A 9341-nucleotide genomic window follows, 5' to 3' on the forward strand; every position below is an offset into this window, starting at 1 on the left:
AATATTGAATAGCCAAGAAACACCAAAAGAAATGTTCAACATCTTTAATCATCAGGGAAATGCAAATTAAGACATTTATTAGATGTTCTGATATAACTGTCTCCTGATGGCCCCCAATGGAGGAACTAGAGAAATTACCCAAGGAGCTGAAGGTGTCTGCAACCCTATAGGTGGAACAACAATATGAACTAATCAGTACCCCCAGAGTTCGTGTCTCTAACTGCATATGTAGCAGAAGATGGCCTAGTCGGCCATCATTGGGAAGAGAGGCTCCTTGGTCTTGCAAACTTTATATGTCCCAGTAGAGGGGAACACTAGGACCAAGAAGTAGGAGTGAGTGGGTAGGGAGCAGGGCAGAGGGAGGGTATAGGGGACTTTTGGGATAGCATTTGAAATGTAAATGAAGAAAATATCTAATAAATTTTTTTTTTTAAAAAAGAAGAACACTGTTTTTTCTATAATGTCTTCATAGACTTGATTTTGAGAATAGAAAGTAAATGAATGGTCCTCCCCCTAATTCATCAGCATGTATATGAGAGGAAAACACATAACTCAAGGATCTGTATGGGAACAGAGTTTTCAACATGTCTTTTGCTACTGATAAAAGCAATAAGAATCTGTGTGCCATATACACAGTAATGAGTCATGGGAATTCTATGGCATACAGTCTGCTAAACTACAGCGCTCTACTTTGGGGGTTTATCATCCATAGGACCCTTTTTCTTTTTTAAGAAGAATGGAATTTAATCTTTATTTACAGGACATGACAGGGTGTGACATTCCAAAAAGTAATATGTACAGTTCATAACTGTTCAAGTATAGTTTCTTTTGTAAAATTGCTACAATAACAAACCACATTTAAAAAGATTTCTTAGTAGAGAAACAGTAAGACCAATTTATGAGAACACAGAATAGCACAGCACATAGCTAACAACTTTGTGCCTTAGCTGGAAATTAGAAGTTAAAGGTCCTGGGAGCTCCATCCTGAACTTGGAAGGTGAAGCCTTCAGAGGGAGTTTCTGGTACCACATTTTGATCTTCCTCTTCCTCCACTGAGAAGTACTTCTCAATTAAGTTTAATGAGGCCTTGTATACAGACTCATTTTCATGGCTCTGTAGTGCTTCAATTTTATCAAAGCCTCTATACTCTTCAATCATTATACTGAGTTTTTCTGTCTCACCTAGTTTCTCTGCAGCCTGAAAGATATTTGAAATGGCATCAAGAATAACCTGAATAATCGTGGTATCTTCTGCACTCAGGAGGTTCATCAAAGGTTCTGTTATCCCACAATGAATGAGATACACAATCTGTTCAACAGTCCTACCGCTGGTATAGTTGGTTATACCCCACACGGCCTACTTCTGTGTCTTAAAGTCTGCCTTAGAGAGCGCACTAACAAGAAAGGGGACTAGGCCGTGATTCACAACTTTCTGTATCTGGTCCTGGCGTCCAGCTGTAATGTTCGACATTATCCTTGTGGCCTCCTTCTAAATATTAGTTTTGGGGTTTATTAGCAGTCTGGGAAAGACTGCAAGTGCTCCTGCATATATCACTTTCTGAGTCTGTTCATTTGTTCCAGTGACAATATTCCCTATGGCTCTTAGTGCGGGAGTCACAATGGGCAATTCATTAGCTCTTAGGAGCTTCACTCATTGGGGAACAGCTCCTTTCTTCACAACCATCTCAATGCGCTCATTTGGACCATCAGTCAGGTAGGAAATGGCTCAGCAGGAATCTGCTAATACTTCTGGTTCATTGTGGCACAGGAGTAGAACAAAAGTAGGAAGAATCAGCTCAACAGCTTTTAAGGGGGGTGCAGGGTTCTTGTTTCAACAAAGGTTTGAAAGCGTCCAGGTAAGATTACGTAAGTAACCACATACCAAGGACGACAGATCAGGAACTGCAAGAAGAGCCAATAGTGGGTGAATTGCACCATGTTTGATAACTAAGTCTCGGAAGGCCTGCAATGTTTCCAGGAGCCCATACAGCTTGCTCGCTGATGTGAGCATGGGGAGATGCCAAGAGAGAAATAAATGCTGGGATAGCACCTCCATCCACCACAGCTTTGGTCTGTTCAGGTGTTCCAGAAGCAGTATTGGTGAGTGCCCACGCAGACTCAAACTGAATGGGACAACAATCAGTTTTGCCCAAGAAGTGCACAAACTTTGGGATCCTTTCTCTCTAGAAAGCAGTTTCCGAGCAGCTTGAGTAGCTTGGAGCTGGCTTTCCAAATTGTTACTGTTTATGCCTTTATAAAAATTTCCTCAACAGACCAATTCACAGTACCCTGGTTGTTTCCATTTTCCTGTAGCGGAGAAGTAGCATCATAAGGAAATGAGCTGACATTTCTCCTTTTCAGCATCTGGTCATCTATCTTAGCTTTCCTAAGTTCTACATTAACTTCTACTCGGTGGCGACACATTTCTGTGCTGTCTTTCCCCTGGTATTTGAATCTTTTAAGCCGGGCAGCTGGTAATTTAGCATTCTCATTCGTGGACATGGTTGCAGGAACAAGGAGGAAACCTGTACAGCTGACTCAGACTTCCGTGAAAGGCAGTGTGGGGAACTCAAGCAGCACGTCGGTGCCTGTGGAAATGTCTACTACCCTTCAGCCCTCATACTGTGTCTCCATAGGACCTTGAATGTCCAATCTTTATTATGTGATTGTGTGTTTTGTTTTAGATCCGTGGCCCTCAATTTTCTGATCTCTCCAAATTGTGATGGATATAACTAATCATTGAGACTTAATTTTTTTCCTAAAAACCTCTTTATTTGTCATCCCATTTGACAATTTTATATCTAGTCAATAGTATACAAGGCAACAGAAATTTGACCCTTGGAGTCTGTAGTAAATACATGCTAGAAATATTTTTAACATCATAGAAGTGAAATAAAAATACGTTAAAGTTTCAAATTTAAATATCTCAGTATATATCAAAATTATACACATACACACTCACCCACACACACACACACACACACTCACACACATACACACACAATTTTGGGTTGCATGGGCTTAACATCCAATCATGCTTTGCAATCAATGTTGAATTAAGACTACATGTCATATGACATCATCCTTTAGTGTGGTAGCTAAGGGACATGACTTAAAAGACAGAAATCATATTTTTAGTTTAAAAGATAATTGATATTATTAAACATTACTGTTGAAATGTTAGCAGAATTCATGAGGACTATATTTGAAGTGAGTTTGCAATTACAAGAAAGCTTTTGAACATTAGAATAAGACACATAAAACAGTTTACTAGAAATGTAATCTGTCTGAGATTTGCTGATGAAACCTGAGCCTTGGTCTGGTAAGATTTGTGTAGAAATTACAGAAACATCAGCTGATTTCTGAACTGTTTTTGTATGTTGCTTGCTTCAGTATCTTAAGTTCACTCATGAAGATGTTGAGTTCAAATCCATCTTGCAGTTTGGGGAAAAAACAAACAAGCAGGTAGTTTGGAGAATTTATAACATAGTTTAAAGAGAACGGAAAAGCAGACAAGGAATGCTTCTGACGCATTATTAGAAGCCTATAATAAAAGACCTACAAAGGAAGAAACGAAGAGGAGAGATAAAGAGAGGACTAAACAATTACAATGAGATGAAGCGCACAGCGTCTCACTTACTCCTGAAATGAGAGCTGACATGTCAATATCAGCTGGAGAGGGTAAAAGTAATTTCAGTGTCTCTAAGCATTTAGAGGCACAGCTACAACCAAATCAGTGAGATATGTATCTACACTGCATTGTCTCACTGTAAATACATCCAGTGTGTGCATGTGGTTTTAATGAGATTCTGTAAGCGAGTCCTGCCAGGCTCATTCACTCTGTTTAATAACTACCACTTTGAAGAATAGAACAGGCACATTGTGGTTGTTGGGTGAAAGGTTTTTGAGAAGTATAATTGAATTCTTCTTTTCTATATTGCCAAGAAAACTGATGGACAGTAGACTGCTTAAGTAAGTGGAAAATGAGTGAGATAGGAAGTCTACTATACAGGTTACAAGCTCACTGCAAACAGTGTTTAACTTTTTAGTTTTCTTGTTAATTTTTTGTTTCATTGTTTTTTTTTTTTCTACACAGGTGAGACTAAGTCTAATCTTATTCTATTTTTCAACTTACTATTTAATAAAAAGCAACAAGATTTATAATGCAAAACAGTGGTTATTAATATCCATTTTAAAATGTTTTTTGTTTACAGTTTTCACTGACATAACAAAAATGTATGAATGTATGTGCTACCATGCCTATACCTTTTCCTATCATTTTATATTTTCTTTATGTTTGGAGTTTTTACATTTTCCCTTCTAATTATTTATGAATATAATACATTATATTTGTACTATTATTCAACCTCCCTCCATTTCGCTCATTACTTCCTATGCCCTAATCATTATCAATGCATGTCTAGTTTAAATTTAAAATTTAATATCTGTGCATTTTACTGTCCACACAAAAATGAGAGATTATGATATTTGTCTTTCTATGTGCATCATTTGGTAAAATTTGTTTTATTTTTACCTTTCTCTCTCTCTCTCTCTCTCTCTCTCTCTCTCTCTTTCATGTATATTTGCGTGACACACACATATTGTTTTGTTAGCATTTGAATGAAGGTGTCCAAAGAGTCCATAAGAAGGAATTAGATATTTTTGTAGCTAGAGTTATAGGTAATTGTAAGAAACTTAAGTTGGCTCTGAGTAACAAACTCTGGTCCCCTGAGTAACAGACTCTGTTAGCTGTGAGTAATCTCTCCAACACCTGATCTATCACAATTTTTCCAACCCTATTATAATCCACCTGTATCAATTCTGCTGAAAGTGACATTAGTACGTCTTGCACCTAAATTTCCATATGCTCAGAGATAAAGCATCTAGAGAATTTATATGAATTATTTGTATGACCCATGGTTCCCAAAAAAGGCAGAAGTAAAAGACATATCAAAATAAGTGACTATAAGGCTTACCTATAAAATATCTGTGGGCAATAATGAACTACCTTTTACAGGCCAATGTTTCAAGTAGCCAGTGATGAATCTAAAGTAATTGTCAGTTATTAACACAGGAGTAAAACAAACAAACAAACAAAAAAAAAAACAAAAAAAACCCCAGATTTTAAAAGAAGTGAGAAAAACTGAACCTCAAAAGCTGCACTGTCAGGACTCACATATAAATTTTATACATGTACAGATATGGAAGATCTGTGAAGAAATATGCAGTCCTTCTCTACATAGCTATTCATGCATTTGGTTCGAAGCATGAAGAATATTTGATAGCATTTAGGGATGTAGAAGTAGCCTCAAGCTAAAATGAACTTTTAGGTTGTTGAAACATTCAGAAACATTTGCGGTACCACAACCACATAAAGATTTCGTAGTGTAAAGCTTGAACTTATAGTTCTACCTTCCATATAGCATTCAATCATCTCTTACAAAAATACTCATAGAGAATGAAATGGAAAGAATATGGACAGATGAAGATCTGATTAGCTAACTCTACAATGTACTATTTTACTATTTTTTTTTTTTTACTAAAAAATTCACCTACCCATTTTCCTCAATTGAATATTTTAAAGAAATCAAACACTTGGCCTATTATTATCACTAGATATGTCTTCTACTTCATTTACCTGTTAAAATTCCTGTACTCAGACTAAGAATATTTTTTGATGAACATTCTAATGACCACAGAATTCTTCATATTATGTGACCTGTGTTTAAGCTCTACATATTCATGCATTTCTTGCTCATTATTATATCCAATATTCAATTATCTTCCATTCAGTTTTAGATATGTCCTTTAGTTCTGTTCCTTATTAAGATAATAGACCTCCTGTGTCTGGTAAGTTGGAGCTTGCACTTGACTGCAGCAACCTCGGAATCTCTTCTTCGCTCTTGTCTTACATGACCTCAATATGATACAATCAACTTTAATTTCATTTTTAGGATACAGAGAATAGCTTATGATCTTCAAGAACTAAGAGCTATGACATAGATATACATTTATTTACCCATTATAGTAACTATAATTTGTAAATCTATCAATAGTTCCATAAATCTATCCTTTCTTTAAGACAAGATGAACAACAAAGCATGGTGTGTGTGTGTAGTCCTGAGTGGATGAATCTGCTATCATCATTATCTTTCGGAGTACAGCTTTGGTAATAATCTACTTTTATGCAGTGTAGATTGTCACCTGTGAACAGAAATGGCCTGTTTTAAATACTGGCAACAGATAGAAAACTTTCTGTAAGAAACTGAATCAAAGGCTGCAGTAGTAGCCAGTATTTGAGTACTAATAACTCAGTTCTTCTGAACTAAATCCAATTATCTATTTACTTTAGCAATAAATTACTCCTGTGTCTTCCTAATGATAGCAAAAAGTTTCCAACTTTAAAAATCAGTGTTAATTCAAAATTTGTGGATTTTGGGAGTCCAAAATCTGACCACATCTCAACTAGAACATGCCAATGCAGATACCAGGGGATCTGAGGAAATTTTAAAAAGAATTCTCATGATATTGTTCTTGTATTGTGTATATCTTCTTCTAAATGATGAAATTTGCTTTCATTTATTAAGTTTGTTGGTATATGAATTGACATAATCAGAGAACTGATAGAGAAAAAAACTCTATCCTTTTTATGATTCATATATGAATTCTGTTCATAGAACTTAAAGATTTTAAGTTTATATACATCAGGGATGTGTTAAATAGGCTGCATATTGCCTGCTGTTCATCCTCTAAAGATAAAAGTAACCAGATTTGTCCTTGAGTTCTGTTCCTCATTAAGATAATGAACTTCATGTGTTTGATAAACTGGACTTTGTTCTTAGCTACAGTAACCTTGGAATCTCTTCTTCACTCTTGCACTACATGATGACAGTATAATATCAGCAGTTATCATTTTATTTCTAGGCTACAGAGAGTAGCTACAAGATGATTATCATGAAATAAGAGCTATGACATAGATCTGCAAATTTCCCTTAAAGAATCTATCATGATTTTCATAAATGAGTGCATTATGTACTATTCAAGGGAAATATGGAAAGGACAGAAGAAAATATTATACAGCACTGGACCAGTCTGGCGTTCAAACCTGCCTCTCCCTATGGAAGTCTCCATGTATAGAATAGTCAGATGTTATGCCATTTTTCAGTTACCTGTATGTAGATTAATCTGTGCCAGTATATCGATCATCAGCAATCTTTAGAACCTCTAATTACTATTTAAGTTGATGCATTCAAGTGAGAATTTCTCATCAATTAATTCAGTTCTATTAAGCATTATAGTCTTTTCAACTAAGTTCAACACACTGAAGACCTCATCACCACATAGAGTTCCCAGTGATTCTATCTATGTAAACAGAAATGATGTTATTTTGGTGTGTCTTACAGTATTATATGTTCACTTTGCAATCAATTTTTTGAGACTAATTGGGACTTAACTCTACTTATATATAAGTCTAGAGGCTATGATCCTCCTGAAGACAGTTATACCAGTCTCCTGTCAGCAGGCTCTTGTGGGCATCTGCCATAGGGTCTGTGTTTGGTGGTTGTTTATGTGATGGATCCCCAAGTGGGGCAGTCTCTGGATGGTTGTTCCTTCAGTCTCTGCTCTGAACTTTGTCTCTGTAACTCCTTCCATGGGTATTTTGTTCCCCCTTCTAAGAAGGAGTCTGAGCTTCTGGGCTAATATCTGATTATCAGTGAGTACATATTATGTATTGTTAATATTTCATGTATAGTTTCTATTTCATGTCTACAATTCATCTAGCAGAAGCCGTTCTGATAACATCATTCTTAAAATTATACTACCCTCTTCTTCCATAAATTTCTGTGCCTTATGGCTGGATACTACATGGCAATTTATGTTCCTTTAAACTAATCACACATATCTGTAGTAGTCTCTATCTGTTTCAAAAAGAATTTCCATTCATGAGGAATTAAAGCTACAGTTACCTGTATGTATAAGGATAATTACTTATAATAAAGATTTAAAATATACTGACTTAGGAAAATAGCAGTAATGAGTTTTCCTCTTGAGAACTTGGTCCACATTTGATGGCTTTTGTTAAGGGATAGAGTATATATTTAACCACACATCCACATGTTGTTAAGTAGGCATTCTGGAATTCTTAACTACTTTGGTCTTTTGTAGGATTTCTTCAGGTAACTTCAGCTGTTGTGGGTTTTCTTGTGTAATAGCCTCATTTGAAGATATCATTTCAGAGTTTTCCTTCTCATCTTCTGTCTCATATAGTCTTTCCACTCTCTATTCTAAGATCTTATCTGAGCCTTTGCGAGGTAGCATTCATAGAAACCTCCACTTGTTGCTGAGGTCTCAGTTATTTAATGTTAGCCCTTTGAACAACCATAAATAATATATAGAGTATTCACTCGCTTGTTCCATTGTATCAACTCCAATTTATCATTATTTTAATTATAATATTTCAAACAGTTAGTGAATGTAATCCATAGAAATATGTGTGCAATAAAACAGATAAAACAGTTAACAAGAATATTATTTTTTCATAAAAAGGAAATATTGTATTATAATTTTTTGTTTAATAAAGTCAAAAGGAGAAAGAGGAACTATAAAGAACAGAATAGAATTTTCCTGAAAAAATTTCAAACCAAAGATCTTTTTATTCCCATAGGGTGACACTTGGAAAATGTATTTATTTAATCTCTTTAAGAAATTGAATGCACTTCCTGTCTGGGCAGCACCCGGTTAGCTAGGGCAGAGAGTCAGCTGACACCTGACAGCTAACCACAACACCCACCACGGGATCTTAAGACCTCTGGTGAGTGGAACACAGCATCTGCTCCAAACCAATCACACAGGACCTGAGACTGCATTAGTTAGGGAAGCAGAAAACCTGGACTGATCAGGGGCACAAGTCCCTTCCGGTTCGGCCAGCACCTAAAAGCTCTAGAAAAAAAAGGAAGAGCTCTGAGGCGGCTCCATTTTCAGCTCCAGACAACTGGCCACCTTCCTAGTCAGAGCACAGGTGTCCACCCGGCCTGAGAAGCTTCTGCCTCAGGTTCCATGGGAGCCAGCTTGGTTCCGGGACTCTGCAGAGGGCAGTCTGCACAGGTGAGAGTGTGGAATACAGAGGCCAGCAGTCTCTGGGACAGGTGAGAGCCACAGAGCCTCTGAGGCTGCACCATTTCCAGCTCCAGACAACCAGCCACCTTCCTGGTCAGAGCACAGGTATCCACCCAGCCTGAGAGGCTTCTGCCTCAGGTTCCGCAGGAGCCACCTTGGTTCTGGGACTCCACGGAAAGTAGTCTACACAGGTGAGAGTGTGGACTACTGAAACAACGGCTTCTG

General features: G+C 36.9%; 1 pseudogene; it reads right to left on the reverse strand.

Annotated features, from left to right (window-relative positions):
• Nucleotides 1-954: 954 nt before the first annotated feature.
• On the reverse strand, nucleotides 955-2501 carry LOC110291761 (annotated as a pseudogene).
• Nucleotides 2502-9341: the final 6840 nt, after the last annotated feature.

The sequence above is a fragment of the Mus caroli genome, chromosome 3 (assembly GCF_900094665.2).
Source record: "Mus caroli chromosome 3, CAROLI_EIJ_v1.1, whole genome shotgun sequence".
NCBI classification, from domain to species: domain Eukaryota; kingdom Metazoa; phylum Chordata; class Mammalia; order Rodentia; family Muridae; genus Mus; species Mus caroli.